The sequence below is a fragment of the Grammomys surdaster genome, unplaced genomic scaffold (assembly GCF_004785775.1).
Source record: "Grammomys surdaster isolate TR1022 unplaced genomic scaffold, NIH_TR_1.0 125561, whole genome shotgun sequence".
NCBI classification, from domain to species: domain Eukaryota; kingdom Metazoa; phylum Chordata; class Mammalia; order Rodentia; family Muridae; genus Grammomys; species Grammomys surdaster.
Window position 1 is genome coordinate 1871700 of NW_021620408.1, and position 16952 is coordinate 1888651.

At 48.4% G+C, this 16952-nt stretch overlaps 1 protein-coding gene across 2 annotated transcripts in view; it reads right to left on the reverse strand.

The window, feature by feature from the left end:
* Positions 1-13468, reverse strand: part of Src (SRC proto-oncogene, non-receptor tyrosine kinase) — a 67650-nt gene extending 54182 nt beyond the window's left edge. Inside the window, exon 1 of one of the 2 annotated variants that reach the window (XM_028786564.1) lies at positions 13319-13468. The gene's annotated coding sequence lies outside the window, so the exon portion shown is untranslated. Of the gene's footprint in view, positions 1-165; positions 265-13318 lie in introns of those variants that run through there. The other variant, XM_028786565.1, reaches the window with a different exon arrangement.
* Positions 13469-16952: the final 3484 nt, after the last annotated feature.

Below are 16952 nucleotides of genomic sequence, written 5' to 3' on the forward strand. Positions count from 1 at the left end.
TTCCAGTTGAGATCCTTTCCCTCTCCCTTTTTCCCTCCCTCCCTCCCTCTCTCTCTCTCTCCTCTCTGCTCTCTCTGTTGCCCTGTCTGCTTGTCTGCCTCTATCTTTCCCCATGTCCCCACTCCTCTTCCCCCCCCGCCCCCCAATAAGCCTCTTATTTCAGACCTGTTTCATGGTGGACTTTCCCAGGAGTACACCTAGGCTCAGACCCGCCAAAGGTACCCTCTTGCTTGCTCAAATTTTTGTCATATCAAAACCAGCCCAGGGCCTCATGGTAGTGAACACATTGGGGAGGGTCTGAATCAGGTCTCCGAGGATATAGGCCTGCCTTCTGGGGATTTCCAAACATGAAAGAGGAAACACTGAACTGGAGGCCTGGCTTCGACATCTGCGTATCATGTGACTTTCAGAGCTCCCTGATTCTGGGCAAAAGGCTCAGGAAGAAGGGAGATGGTGGCATCACTTCTGAACAATGCTGTGAGGAGCCCTACTGTGAGACACTGTAAGACTTCACTCATAATGAATGCTCAGTGGTCAGGGACTCTTCCAGTGTTTTCCAGGAACCTCAGAAGCGCAGTGGAGGACTGTTTTCCCCTTGACTGTGGTAGCGATTTCTAGAGAGCCTCTGTGACAGGAGACATTTGTCAGGGTCCTGAAGAATGGAAAGGACTGTGCCCCCATGAAGACCTGATGGCTGCATCCCTAGCCCAACCACAGGATTCCTAAAACAAGGCGACACAGCAGGCCACCGCCCCTAGGACTCTCCAGGACTGATCTTTATGGTCTCAGCCGTGTCTGGGATCCGGGGTTCACCACTGCCTAAGCCCGTGGACAGGAGAGAAGAGGTTGGCTGGAGATGGGGGCAAGTACTGGGGCTGAAGAAACTCGGGGCCTGTTAGGAAGGGAAACTGAGCCCTGACTCCCACTCCTTCTGCTCTAGCTCAGGGGTTACCAGGTAGGCTTGGAGATGGGGCACCTAAAGGCTGAGCCTGGAGCCTCCCAGCCCTTCTCCAGCTACCCCTGGCCCGTTGCTGGTGGGGTTTGCCACGGTCTCATTTCTACCCTCCTACAGGCTCAGCCTTCCTCCCTTAAAAGTCTACTGGTAGCTGGTGATAGCCTGCCTTTAATCCCAGCGTTCAGGAGGCAGAAGCAGGTGGATCTCAGTAGTTCAAGGCCAGCCAGGTCTACATAGTAAGAGCCTGTCTCAAAAACAAGTGTAACTGTGTGGTAGTGGTGCACACCTTTAACTCCAGTCCTTAGGAGGCAGAGGAGATCTCTGAGTCCAGCCTGGTCTACAAAGAAAGTTTCAGGACATCTACCATCTAGAGTTGCACAGAGAAACCCTTTCTCAAACAAACAAACAAACAAACAAACAAACAAAAAATCAGGTGTGTGTTGAAAGTCCCTCCCACTTCCTACGTTGCCCTTGCTGGTCCAAAGTAACCCTGGGCGCCTCCTGAAAGTCTACCACAGAGGCTTCTCCATGTCTACCCACATGGCTTGCTTGTCAGCCCCTGTACTGGATTGGGGACAGATGGCAGCAGATGACCAAACTACATCCTGTGTGTTTTTGAACCACAGACTTCTGCAGCCTGTGCTCAGGGTGGCCTTAAAGGGCCCCTTACCCTCTCAGTGAAGTATTGACTCCATAGCTCAGGAACGCAGTCCCCATCCAAGGATCCTGAAAGTAACTGTTGGTCCAGATAAAGAAGACCATCCTGCCCTGCTCTGACTCACACCAACCAGTTCAACACATCCCACCAGAGTTCTCCCATGAAGAACCAGTAAAATGCACATGGGCTCCCAGACGGGTTTACCATGAAGTGGGGACCAGGTGGCCCAACAGTGTGATTAAAAGCAGCTTTGGAGCTCTCTGGCCTCTCTCTCCTTCTCTGGCCTCCCCCATGTTCCCGGAAGGCCTCTTCCCTTCTTTCTCTTACCTCTTTCTGTTTCTTTCTGTCCCATACCGCCCCTTCTTATGCCTCAAATAAACTTAATTTTATACCAAAAAAAAAAAAAAAAACCCCACCACCACCAACAACAAAAAAACTCTAAAAACAAAACAGCTTTGGAGACTAGGTTTGAATCCTGCCTGACCACTCTCATTTGCTTGCTGAGAATAGTGATATTATTATTATTTTTTTTTTTTTTTTTTTTTTTTTGGTTTGGTTTTTCGAGACAGGGTTTCTCTGTGTAGCCCTGGCTGTCCTGGAACTCACTCTGTAGACCAGGTTAGCCTCGAACTCTCAAACTCAGAAATCCACCTGCCTCTGCCTCCCAAGTGCTGGGATTAAAGGCGTGCGCCACCACCGCCCGGCTGATATTATTATTATTATTACATTTTATCTACTTTCTGTAATTGTATGTGTGTGTGTGTGCCTGTGCCCGAGGAGTTCAGAGGACAGCTTGTTATCAAGCATGGTAAAAAGCATACCTTTAATCCCAGTACTTAGGAGGCAGAGGCAGGAGGATCTCTGTGATTTGAGCCCAGCCTGATCCACAGAACAAGTTCCAGGAAAAAATAAAAACAAAAGATACCAGTCATTTATCTTGTTCTGTCAAACTTGGTCATCAGGCTTGGTGGCACGCACCTTTACCCACTGAGCCATCTTGCTGGCCTTTGTGGTGGTTGTCTGAGCTGGGGTCTCATGTATCTCAGGTTAGCCTAGAACTCATGGCAATCCTCCACGTCTCTGAGTCCTGGGATAGTAGGCATAATACATCATGTCTGGATTTAAAATATTGCATATAACCCCATTTATGTGTTTTTAAAATGTAGCCATGGAGAAAACCTTAGAAGGAATAAGCACAATATTCTCCCTTGTTGTCCTGGAGGTGGGGCAGGCGCCCAGGATGAGTTTGGTAACCTGCTTCTCTCTGTATTGAACTTTTTGCTTGTTTTGTTTTTGTTTTTAGATTTGTCTTATTTTATGTGTATGGGCATTTGCCTGCATGCATATATGTATGTGCCATGTGCCATGGATTCTTGGAACTGGAGTTACAGACAGCTGTGAGCTGCCGTGTGGGCACTGGGAATTGAACCCAGGTCCTCTAGAGAAGCAGCCAGTGCTCTTAAACACTGAGCCATCTCTCTAGTCAGCGGAGTTTGGATTTTTAAAACAGGGACAGAGGATCTCACGTTTCCCAGGCTGGCCTCAAACAAGGATGGTCTCCAACTGCTGATCCTCTTGCCTAGACCCCAGGTCCTGGGATCACAGGCTGTGTCCCCAACACCTCACTAAAAGACAGGACGTGGTTGAAGAAGAGAAGCTCTTTTTGTGTTTTCAGTTGTCTACACTGAGCTTAAGTGCTTGTATTCTAGAAAACAATATTATTTGTTAAGTTTCAGGGGGCCAGGGATGTGGCTTAGCGGTAGAACAGTCATCAAGTATGAGCAAAGCCCTAAATGCAATCCCAGAACTGCAAAAAAATAAAAATAAAAATAAATAATAATAGTAAAAACAAAAGTTAGCAGATGTGGTGGTACACATCTTCCATCTCAGCACCCACTAGACAGAGGCAGGAAGATCTCTTGTATATTCTGGGCCAGCCTGGTCTACATAGTGAGACTCTTTTCTAAAAAAACTAAAACTGAAAATAAACTATCTGGGTCCAATTGGTTAGTATGTCCAAGCACATGGCCTGCTCACAGTTCTGTAGGGGCCATAGTCCTCCAGTGTCCTCTAGGGTTGATTTGGCAACCCTTCCCCCAAAACAGCCCCATTCCCTTCTTCCCTTGGTCAGGCCCCTCCGGTACACCTAGGAGAGAAATATAGTTCTGTTGCCTTCTCTGGTTCCACCTGCTGAAGACAGGAAGTCCTGGGGGCTGCTCAGTTTTCTTCTGTGAGGTCTCAGCATCTGGCTCTACCCCATCCCTGTGCCCCTGGACAGCCTATCATCGTCCATAAACCCTCTGGGAAGGAGCAGGCTCAGAGTAGTGAGATCCTTGGCCCTGGCCCCATGTTGGAACAAAGACATTGTTAATGTTGGCCTGTGGAAGCTCCTGCTTGATGAATTCTCTGGATTTTAGTTCAGTTTCTCTTGAGGTAGAAAGGAGACTAATGGTGTTTAGGTGGCCCCAGAAAAGAAGAAAAACAGGTAAGCAGGAAGAGATACGGGGAGGAAAGACCGTGAGAAAGAGTGAGATTTCAAGAAGAATCAGCCCACTAGTTAGTGTCTGTGGTCCTCACTTCATAATAAGAGCGTTAGAGAGTCAAAGTAGAGAAAAGGAGACAGCTTATTTTACGACTTGGCAAAGCTGGGGTGTCAGCTTAGAATGGCAGGCACACTGACTGAGTGCAGAGAACAGGTCATAGACCCTGACATGTGACCCTTCCTCTCTTTTCTCCTATTGAGTGAGCACGTGGGAGCAATCTAGAGTTCTTGAGGTCCCACCTCTCCCGCTGTAGCTTACAATTGTCTCTTTGCCAACAGAGTCTTCTGTGTGTGGGTTCCCCTCTGTTTTGCATCTAGTTTATTTTAAAGCTTATCAGACACACAACCTTGCAGGCAAGTTCGGCTCTTAGTTATTTTTTCCCATAAGCTTCTCGTTTGGGGCAGGGGTACGGGGGGGGGGGGCTTCCTGGCAGAATTTGGGTGGAGGTGGACAGCTAGCTAGGCAAGCAGGCACTATCAGGGACCAGTGTTTTCATTTATAGCTTGATCTAAGCTTGCCCAAGGTACTTTTGAAAATGAATCATTAGGTTTCAGTTTGAAAAAAAAAAAAGAAAGATGTATTTATTTGATGCGTGTGAGTGTTTTGCCTGCTTGTATGTCTGTGTATCACATGTGTGCCCAGTGCCTGGGGAAGTCAGAAGAGGGTATCATGCCCGATCCCCTGGGATTGGAGGCACGGATACTTGTGAGCCACCATGTGGATACTGAGAACCCAATCAGGGTTTTCTTTAAGGGCAGCAAGTGTTCTAAACTGCTGAGCCTTCTCTCTGGGCCCCAGATTTCATTTCTTACACCTCACCCTGCCTCCAGAGCACTGTCCCTCTGAAACTCTGGAGGTGAGGAGAAGCAGCTATGCAGTCAGCCTCCACCCCTTTCCCTCACACTGGCCACACTGAGGATGGCTACTCCATCCTCTCTGGAACAGGCTTGACATACCCAAGATGCCTTTACTTCAGCTTCTTGGCCCCTTTCAGAACATTTAAGGTAGGGCCCCAGGTCCCCTTCCAAAGCCCATTTCCTCCAGTGGGTCCCTGTGCTTCCCCAAAGCCAGGCCCACATAAGATGCCACCAGGGCCTGGTCACCCTGGCTCCACCTTCACCCGCTGTTCCATATGTGTGTCATCCCCTGCTTTTCCTCTGCCAACCTCTGCTCCCAGCTTAGCTCCTGATGGCTCTTGGGCTCTCCCTGGATCTCCATGGCTGGGTCCCAGCCTATGGACCACATCTGTGTCTCTCAAGGAATGAACGGTGCCCCATCTCATTACTCGAGCATGTCAGGAATGCCAGGGTAGAGGTCGGGCCCTGGTTAGCTGTGGGCCCCAGCACTGCTCAGACCACATCCTGACACAGACCAGACTTGTTGGAACAAGAATCTGACCCTAGATTCCCCTGGATGGCAGGAGTGGTGCCAGGCAAGCTCAGCCCTGGCCTGAGGCTATGTATCAGCTCCGGCTCTCCGAGTGGGAACCCGGCCAGCCACTCCGTCCTGGGTCACGCCCTGTATCTCGCCTCACCTTCTCCACAGCCCCTGCCAGCTCAGGGAGTAGCCTCAGGGTGGGAATCCCTGAAGAGGCTAGAGGAAGTCCAGATCTGTCTACAGAAAACTAGGGCCACGAGTCTGACTGTGAATGCTGCATCTAGATGCCTGAGTTGGGGGTCCCCAGAACCAACAGGGAGGGTCTTTTTCAAACCCCAAATTTGAACCAGATTGTGGCCTGTACTCAACTTTCCATTGCAACCTCAATAACTAGGCATTAGGAAACTATCTGATAGTTAAATTAGCTCTCTGGCCCTTGAATGGCTCATCCTCGCCTTCCTATTTCTGGATCATGTATGCCTGCAAAACCATAGGGCAGGGCTGTTTGACTCAGCCAGCTCCTCAAACCCTGTGGAGCTCTCTCTGCCTCAACAGGAGGAATCTTGCCCCCAGGAGAAAGAAGAAGAGGGCAAGCCTGGGCAGCTCCACCTGGGACCAGGGTCAGGTGCTATACCAGCCAGGCCCCTCTGTTTGCCAGGCACTAGAAATTCCATGTCAGAGAGGATGAAGCACTTCTGGTTCTGGCCCTCTGGCCAAGGGCTTGGGAGTAGACTCAATGTTTAGTTTTGAGGCACACTGGCTAAACACAGGCTTTCTCCTTTCTTGGAGAGGTTACAGGTTGGTGTTTGAAAGGGTGCTTGGGAAAGAGGCTCTGAGGACAGGAGGTCCAGGAGGATTCTCAGGAGCATAACTTTGGGAAGCGTAAGGGATGAGAAGCAAGGACCATGTGATGATCTGAGGAGGGGCCTTCAGACAGAGGCCATGAACAGCCAGTTTGAACTGGTTTCCTGGATGGTGTTGAGGGAGGACAGTGGGAGATGAAGCTAGCGCCCTTAGCAAGACTGGAGGGACTTGGCTGTGGGAAGGGACAAAGTGTGGAGTCCCTGGGGATAGTAAATGAAGAGACAGTCTGTAGCCACATGTCCCAGGGTCTGGTTCTGAGACATTCCAATCACAGCCAGATGGAGGGGTGGAGGGAGGCGGTGGAGGCAGGGAGGCCGGCAGAAAGGCTGGGAAACCTTCCAGGAGCGGGTGAGAGTGGCTCATCAGTGGCAGAGGAGGTGGCAAAGAGCAAGTGATTCGAGTACATTCAGAGGAAGCACCCCCAGTGCTTGCTGGTGGATCAGGAACGTGGGTGTTCAGAGAGGGAGGCTTGAGACTGATCCTCAGGCTTCAGGGTGAGTGGAGGAAGCTGCCGATTGCTGAAGAGGGGGAGGGGGGGAGCCTGGGTAGGGACTCCCTCTTCTTGTAAGGGAAGAATCAGAGTCAGGTTTGGACCAAATTCTAAAGGTCAAACCTACTAGCTGCCCATGGGGATGCTGAAAAAATTAATACTGAACACACTGTACCAGGTGCCAAGTGCTTCATGGATATTCGCCCTCAGGGAAAGGTGCTGCTATTAGCTCCAGTCTCCTGCTGAGCAAACAGGCTCAGAAAGGATGCTGTGGGTAGTGCAAGAAAGCCAGACAGCATTCAGGGGTGTCTCCTATCTCACTGGCCTCCGGAGGGACCTGTTAAAAAAAGCCAGGTCAGGGAAGATGCTCAATAAATATCCAGAAGACTGGCTGGACCAGGGATGCTGGAGGGATGGGAACAGAAGGGTGGAGGGAGCAAGTGAGCTTCATCCTTCTAGGCACTGGGCTCTCAGGTCAGAGCCCAGAGTCTCTGCGGCAGAGCCCTGTTGTCTCTGAGGACTCAGAGATAAGAAAGTCCACGGCACATATGTCAGAATAACGGTGTCTCCAGGCTACTAAGCTTCAACCTTCTAGCTCAGCAGCTAGCATCAGTGCCACCCCCACTCCAGGTTTATTGGCTTGTTCAGTTAATTTTCTTATACACCCCAAGACCATCTATCCAGGGATGGCCGCCCACATCAATCAGCGACAAAGGAACTATCCTCAGGCTGGACAATGTTCAGGAGGCATTTTCTCAGTTGAGGTTCCCTCCTCTCAGATGACGTTAAACTTGTGTCAAGCTAACAAAACACAAAACAACAACAACAACAACAAACTTAGCCAGCACAACTGAAAAACGGCTTATCCGAGATCTCACCGTATGTGGCCACCACTTCCTGTAATCCCTTTGAAGATAGCAGACCTCCACTTCCCGGAAGCCTTTCAACTGGTCTCTAAGCTGTTAGACCCTCCTCTACAAGGCCCCCCAGTCATAATGTCACCAGGCTTCACACAGTCTATTGCTTTTGTCGTTGCTGCTGCTGTACTGTTTTGTTTACTGAGACAGAGACTAACTCTGTAGACCAGATTGGCCTCTGACTCACAGAGATCTGTCTGCTTCTGCCTCCTAAGTGCTGGGATTAAAGGCGTGCACTGTCACGCCTTATCCACAAGATTTATTTTATTTTGAATTATGTGTATGTGTGGGGATGTGCACATGTGAGTGCAGGTGCCCAAGGCATGGCATTCCCCAAGAGCTGGAGTTATAGGCACTTGTGAGCCACTTAATGTGGGTGCTGGGAACTAAGTCCTCTGCAAGAGCACTGTGAACCCCTGAGCCATCTCGATAGCCCTGCCACAATCTGGTGAAATTGGTCTGTGACCTCCTGGCCCTGAAAACTGAAAGTCATAAGCTGGGCAGTGGTGGCACACACCTTTAATCCCAGCACTTGGGAGCAGAGGCAGGTGGATCTCTGAGTTCGAGGCCAGCCTGGTCTACAGAGTGAGTTCCAGGACAGCCAGGGCTACCCAGAGAAACCCTGTCTCAAAAAAAAAAAATAATTAAAACAAGCAAACAAGAAAGAACTGAAAGCCATATCCCTAGTTCCAGAGGGAGGTCTGGGAGCAGAAGGGCTTTGGTGTGTGTTTCCACTGCCCTGGTACCTAACCGCCTCATCCCTTTGCTGATGGCCTCAGTCAGCCTCTGACTCGGGAAGCAGAACACGAACTGAAGTGAAAACTCTTGAGTCCTTCAGTGACAGAAAAACACAAGGACCTTAGGCCTCCCTCTAGCCGAAGTCTGTAAGGCATGGTCCATGGTTAGGTGGCCTTGCCCTGTTCCACAGCCCCTTCCCCATCATGTGACATCTGGGTCCTCATTCAGAGCTGTGCTAGCCCAAATAGTCTCTTGAATTTCAGCCGCTACTCCGGTCCAGGAACTCACAGGCTCCAGCCTGTTGGGGAAGAGAGGCCCTAAAGAGGCTCTTGGTCATCTTGTAGCACCCTAAGCTCTCAGAGTGAAACACGCCAAGCAAAAGATGACTCACCCACAGCATCCTTTGCCAGTTCCTGGGAAAACACAGATCATGAAACCCATCCTGGAACTTCTGAGGACAGAAAGAGATTCCCAGATGGAGCCTCTCCTTGATGGACAGGAGCTAGGGAAGCTGAACATGGACTGGTTTCCTTCCCAAGAGACGGTTTCTGAGAGGGCTGTTCATTCCCGGCCTCTCAGAGCACAGGATAGTGCCCTACACGACGGATCGGTGACACTGCTCTTCAAAAGGAGGCAGAGCATGACCACAGCCACCGTGATAGCTGACCCACTGTGTGCAGTTAAAAACAATTTAGAAAGCTGGTGCATGTCTTTAATGCCAGCACTCAGGAGGCAGAGGCAGGCTGATCTCTGTGAATTTGAGGCTAGCCTGGCCTACAGAGTAAGTTCTAGGTCAGCCAGAGCTACACAAGAAACCCTTTCTCGAAAACTCAAAACAAATAAAACAGTTTCAAAACCCTTCATGGTGATGCATATCTGGAATCCCAGTGTTCAAGAACTGAGGCAGGAAGAGAGAGATGTCAGGATAACCTGGGCTACAAAGTGAGGCTTTGTCTAAATAAACAACAAATAAAATGAAACAAGAATAACTACTTTAGTTGTTCTGGGTGCTAATCCAGTCAGAATTCTCTGATCACATGTCTTCCTCTAACAAGAAACAGAAATGCTTGTTCACTGCTGAGTCCAACATTGTTTGTTCCACAAACAATGGAGGTTAAGGTGATAAGTCTGGAGTGAGGTCAAAAAGGTGATAACATGGGATAGCCAGGAGGTAGATGGGCACTGACAACCAGCCTAGCATTACAAAGACAGATGAAGAACCAGGGGTGGTGGCACATACTGTTAATCTCAGCAGGTAGGTCTCTAAATTCAAGGTCAGCGTGGTCTACAAAGTGAGTCCCAGGCTAGCCAGGGCTAATAGTAAGACTGTCTTAAACAAACCAAGACAGACGGGAAGAGGGCTCTCGTTTTGAATTACAGGACACAGTGCTCTAGTTTACCAGCCTCGAATGCCTACTGCTTTAAAAGAGAGAGGATGGCTGGGCTGAGCAGGGTACCAGGGTGGTAGAGGCAGGAAGACCAGAAAGTCCAGGGTCATCTTCAGCTAAATGTTGAATTCTTGAGGTCAGCCTGGGCTATAAAAAACAAACAACAAAAACTAAAAAGTATATTTGGGACAGTAATATCCTAGCACTCAGGAGACAAGGCATGCCATGAGCCCAAGGCCATTCTAGGCTGTAGAACTAGACCCTATCTTAAAAAGCTAGCAAAAGGGCTGGAGAGATGGCTCTATGGTCAAGAGCACTGGCTGCTCTTCCTGAGGACCATGGCACACAACCATGTACCAGGAGGTCTAACATCCTCTTCTGGCCTTTGAGGGTACTGCGTCTATGTGGTGCACATGCAGACAAAACACCAATGTATATAAAATAAATAAATAATAAAAATGAAACTTTAGGATTGGGACTACAACTCAGATACAGAGTGCTTGCCTAGCATGCTGGAGGTCCTGAGTTTCATCAAAAATAGACAAACAGTTGGGCTATGGTGGTGTAGCCTTTAATCCCAGTACTGGGGAGACAAAGGCAGAAAGATCCTCCCTGAGTTCAAGTCCAGCCTGGTCAAAACTCTGTGTGTGTGTGTGTGTGTGTGCAATAATCATGTGAGCAGATGTATACACACACACACAAAACTACACTCTCAGCAGTTCCCTCCCCCACACTAGGCAGGTGTGACAATGACCTTAGCCTTTGTTTCTCCAGGCTTTCTGGGTCCCAATACACTTCTGACACCTATGAGTTCAGTGGCTGTGTTGAACTTGTCTCCAGTCAGCTGCCAACACAGTAAGCCCTTAGGGCAGAGAAAGGGTTGATGGAGGAGACCAGGTGGCCCCGAGGCGAGCCATCACCGTCACCTGAGCTCAGGGGACCAGGTGGCCCCGAGGCGCGCAGTCATCGTCACCTGAGCACTGAGCTCATTGTTCTAATTGTTCTAGCAAGTTCCTCAAGGCAAGTTGCTTGCTGTGTCTGAGCCTCGGTTTCCTCAGAGATTTGCTGAGGAGGCAAATAGCGAAGCGTTTGCCATAGTGTCTAGCCCTGGGATGAAGGTCTGTTTAGGACAGCTGACATGGAGGGAAAGGTCAGCATTCAGTCACCTGGAGAGAACCTTAAAGTATATTGATCCTTGCTGTTGTGCCTGAGCAGGGTGCATGTGTGGGAACGCAGGTGTGTGCTTACCACAGCACACACGTGACCGTCAGAGGACAGCAGAGTAGAGTTCTCTCTCTTCTCCCACTGTGCGCTCCAGGGACTGAACTCAGGCTGTCAGGCTCACGAAGCAAAGATATTTACTACTGAGCCATCTTTCCAACCCTAGGATGCTTTGATCCCTGAAGAAAGCCTTTGTACTCAGCCTTCCTCCTGGAGGCATCCTGGGTACTGGTGTCTACATTATCATGCCATTTGACTAGAAACAGGGAGTATGTGTTGTATGTGTGTGCTTGGCTTATTGCGTTCACCAAAAGTCTTTTCAGATTTATCTAGATCCTTTATTATTGCTTTTTTTTTTTTTTTTTTTTTTGGTTTTTGGAGACAGGGTTTCTCTGTATACCTCTGTTTCCCTGGGTGTCCTTGAACTTACTCTGTAGACCAGGCTGGCCTCGCACTCAGAGATCCGCCTGCCTCTGCCTCCCAAGTGCTGGGATTAAAGGCGTGCACCACCACTGCCCAGCTATTATTGCTTTTAAATATACCACATTTTGACTATTTGGAAATTTTTTTCTTTTCTTTTTGGAAAGGGGAGGTGGACAGGGAGATAGGTTCTTACCAGCCTAAAACTAACAATTCCCCTGCCTCAGTTTCCTGAGTACTGAGATGACAGAGATGTGTGCCACCATGCCCTTGCCAATTCTGTTTTTGGTAGTATCTGGCATGTTTCTAGTTGTTCTGCTTGGATTTGATTTTTGAGAAAGCATCTCACCATGTAGCCTGGCTGGCCTGAAACTCACTATGTAGACGAAGCTAGTCTCAAATTCTCAGAGATCCATCTGTCTCTACCTTATAATTTCTGGGATTAAAGGCATACACCACCACCCCCGGCTATTTCCAGTTTTTGACTTTTACCAATAAAGCCACCATGAACATTCCTGCTAGAGTTTAGCACAGGACTCTGTGACCAGCCAGTTTCACTTCCCCGGGGTGATGTCTAGGAGCAGAATGCAGATGTCCGTGGAGCGGCCTGGAACTCTCCAGGCCCATATGCATCTGTGTGTGTGTGTGTGTGTGTGTGCGTGTGTGTGTGTGTGTGTGTGTGTGTATGTGTGTGTGTGTGTATGTGTGTGTGTACATGGATGCTGAAAACCACCTCATCCACTTTTCTTATTTGGGCGTTAGGGATCAAACTCAGGTCCTTACATGGCAAGCACTTTACTGAAAAAACTAGCACTTAGTGGGGCTGAAGGTGTGCCTGCCTGTACATGTGTGTGTGAGTATCACAGATTAGGGCTGGAGAAATGGTCTAGTTGTTAAAAGCACATACTGCTCTTCCAGAGGACCCAAGTTCAATTCCCAGCACCCACATCAGGTGGCTCATAGCTGTAACTCCAGCTCCAGGGGGATCTGGATACCTCTGGCCTCTATTGGCACACGCACTCATGAGAACACACCCACACAGAGACATAAAAACATAACTCTAAATAATAAAAATAAATCTGCATGAAATGAGCGCAGGAAAAGAAATGCTTTTTAGACCTGTAAACATAGCATAGTCAGGATCCCTACTACACCCAAGGCTGTACCTGCTAACCAGAGCCCAGTGACGTCACTCGCTCAAGGTAAACAGAGTCCTAGCACTCCATGACGCCCACTGGACAGTACGTATCTAAGCAGAGACTAAGAGCAAGGCTCTGCTCAGCACATCTGGAGAGACGTCACCTTGATCTGCCCTGTGGCTGGAGAGTCTCCCCCAGGATCCTGACCCTCCAACCAGAGACTTCTGTTAGAGTCTGGACCTGATCATCAGCTGCACCGCACAGGTGAGCAGCCTTGGGAAGACAGGCTTAGGACTGAGTTAGGAATCAGACTGTGAATGTTGTGTGATGACCTGCAGCATAACAAAACATAACTTGTTTGTCATATCAACTACTCACACCGACCTTCTTGCTCGAGACAGAAAGTCATGGATTAGTGTTGGTTGTCTTCTTTGTCTCCACTTTAGTTTTTGAGACAGGGTCTTTTGCTGAGCCTGGATCTCACTGTTCCTGCTATATTAGGGAACCTGTGAGCCCCATGATCTTGTCTTCCACTCTCTCACCTTCCCTGGATGCTAGGGCTACAGACACACTGCCACCACCCCACCCCCCTTTTTTTTGCCTCTTACCTGATTCTAGGGATCTGAACTCTGGTCTCCCTGGCCCAGGTGGTTTGTTGTTGCTTTGAGTCAAGGATGACCGTTAGTTTCTGATTCTCGTGCTTGAGCATACCAGGTGCTGGTATTAAGGATCAGGCCTGAATTACCACACCTGTAATCTTTGAGACCAAGGGTCCAAAATGAGTCTCTGTGGATGAAAATCAAGATGTTGGCTTTATCAGGAAGAAACTTCCTGTGTGGGATGCTGGGAATTCCACGCCTCATCTTGTGACTCTCTCAGTCAGCCCGCGTTCCTTGCTCACTGTTCCGACTTCTGCTTCTGGGTCACATCCTCTCTGACTTAAGTTTTCCTTTCTCTTTCTTTTTCTTGTGAGGACTCTTGTGACTAGCCTGGGCCGTTTGGATATCCTAGTATCCCCTGCTCAAATCCTTAACCTGATTATACTTATAACCCCACACCCTGGCCCAGGCTTTGGGGATTAGAACACAGATGTCTTGGGGGCATCATAGCTAAAGGAAGTGGGAACATGAGGCAGAAGAGGCCTGAGATGGGGTTACCTGGCATCTTGGAAGATGGAAACCAGTAAAAATGGGATAGAGTTGGGGAGAGGTCAAAGGAGGTAACGTGCTCCTCTCAGCCTCTGGGGGTTCCAGTGAGAATTTTGGCTATTACCTGAGTGAGATGGGAGGTGAGAGACACGATCTCACAAGTTAAAAAAATTCTCACATCTGTCTGTCTGTCTATCTATCTATCTATCATCTATCTGTCTATCTATCATCTATCTATATTTATCTATCTGCCTACCATCTATCATCCATCTATCAATCATCTACCTATCAACTACCTATCATCTATCATTTACCTATTGTCTATCTAGCCATCCATCCATCCATCCATCCACCCACCCACCCATCCATCCATCCATCATCTATCTACTTACTTTGAATGGAGAGGAGACAGGCACACACAGTAGAAGTCAGAGGACAACTTGCTGGAGTTGGTTCTCCCTTTCCAGCATGTGTTTCCCAGGAATCACACTCAGGTTAGCCTTGGAGCCAAGCACCTTTACCTGCTGAGCTTTTTTGCTGGCCCAGTCTCACGATGTTTAATAGGCTGTGGCCAGCTGCTACGCTGAGAACAGACTCCCCATGAGGAGTTTGCTCGATATTCAGGCTGAGATAATGGCAGGAAGTGGTGAGATGGGAGATCATTCTAGATTTTGAGCTGCAGGGAGATACTTAAGGATCAACCAAGAGAGGGGGTCAAGGGTAACTCCTAGATCTTTAAAGATGTTTGGCTCATTGGGATATAGCCTTTTTGCTGGTAGACAATGAGCTTACCATGCACAAAGCTCTGAGTTCAAATCCTAGCAACCCTTCCTCCCCAAAAGATACTTTTTATATTGAAATGTTCTCTAGTACTATAACAAAATACCCAAGGCAGGCTACTTTAAAAAGAAGTTTATTTAGATCACAGTTTGGAGCCTGAAAATCCACGATTGGGAGGAATAGCTCTTGCAGCCCTTGTGGGTTCTGGAGAGAGAATTGGCCTTTATCCAAGTAAGACAAGACTGGATTAGTGAGAGACAGAATCTCTCAGTTTGGCTTCTGCTTAGTGGTGTAGCTGGGAACATCAAGGCGGGATCGTGCTTAGGATCTTCTCGACAGATGTAAAGCCAGAGAGGGGTCAGGAAGCTGGCTCAGGCTTTTCTAACCACTCATGACAGTTCATGAGAACATTTCCTTATGACGATGACCCCCCTCCCCCAAGGCCAGAGAAAACTCCCACTTGGTCTGTGTGTTAAAGAGAGTTTCCATCACATTCCACATTACCACACTGGGGACCAGGCTTCTACTATGGAAGCCCTTAGGAGACAAGCCACATGCAAGCCCCAGGATCCTTCAAGCTGTGAAAAGAGATTTCCCATGTTCATGGACTGGAAGAATTAATAAAACTGTTACAATGTCCACACTTGCCTATGTGACCTAGAGATTCAGCATAATCCCTTCCAAAATCCATATTTTCACAGAAATAGAAAAAAAAGTCACCCTAAAATTCATGTTACCAAGGACTTTGGATAGTCTGAAGTATCTTCAGAAAGAACAAAGCCAGATGTACAAACAAAGCCAGATGTGCACCCAATTTAAGCTGTACTACAAGGTTGTAATAATAAAGACAGAATGATATAAAATGGAGCAGGAGAGCGGAATGAGAGCCAGAAGAAAATTCAAGCACATGCTGTCAATGAATCTTCAATGAGGCCACCGAAAATACACACTGGAGAAATGAGTCTCCCTTTAATCCATGGTGTGGAGACAGGAACACCCCAAGAAGTGAAACAGGACCCTCCCTCTCCTTACAGGATATACAAACTTCATCGTGAAATAGAGTTTAGTTATTTGCATGCGTGAGTGTCTCTGTGTGGGCATGTGCACATGAGTGCAGGTGCCATCAGAGGCCAGAAGTGGGTGGCCAGATCCCCTGCGGCTGGAGTTGATGACTGTCTGACTTGGGTGTTGGGAACTGAACTCCATCTTAGCCCATTAAGACAGATTACAGCTAAAACATAAAACCTGACAAAGGAAAACTTGGAGAAGAAGAAGGAAAAGGAAAAGGAGGAGGAGGAGAAGGAGGAGGAGGAGGAGGAGGAGGAGGAGGAGGAGGAGGAGGAGGAGAAAAAGCCTCTCCACATTAGCCTTGGCAACAGGTGTTTGTTTGCATCAGGGTCGCACCATGTAGTCTTGGCTGGCCTGGAGCTCACGGTGTAGACTAGGCTGTTTTCAAATTCATAGAGATCTTCGTGCCTCCAGCTCCTGAGTTAAAAGTGTGCACCACCATGCCTAGCTTCTCCCCCTCCCCCCATCCTTTTTGGATATGGCAGTAAAGCACACATGGCAAGGACCAACCAAACATGTGCACAACGTCCCACTGAAGGTTCACGAGCAGGGAGACGAGACAGAAGTCGCTCTACAGAAAGGAGAAGCTGCGAGTCATAGTTAATAAAGGGCCAACATCTAAAATAGCATGCACACAATCCAGTAGCAAAACAAGCTAAGTTGTCTGACTTAATAATGGCCAAACAACTTCAACAGACACTTTTCCAAAGTTGGCCTCCATGTGGCCATCTGGCATGTTACAAGTTCCTCAGCTCCCATTGTCAGCGAAGGGTAAACAAGACCAGGGTGCTGCTTTGCACATGCTAGGATGCTCTCTCAAGAAAAAGCTAAGTGACAGCAAGGACACGGATAGAACCCTGGTACCTGCCAGCAGTTAAAACTTTAAAAAGGCTCTGAAAGCTAAAAATAGACTAAGCATGGACACATACATCTTTAATCCCAGCACTCAGAAATTAAAGGCAGACAGACGGATCTCTGTAGATTTGAGGCCAGCCTGGACTACATAGTTCCAGGGCAGTCAGGGCTACATAGTGAGACCCTACTTGAAAAACAAAACAAAAGAAAAATCGGCTTTGTGAACAATAGAACATAACACATTTTAACAACAAAAAAGCTAGGCATTGTGGTAATAGCTCATAATCCCAGTACTCAGGAAGCTAGGGGAAGAAGGAGAGAGGGAGGGGAGAGAGGGAGGGAAGGAAGGGAGGGAAGAAGGAAGGATTCTGCCATTTGTAACAACAGAGAG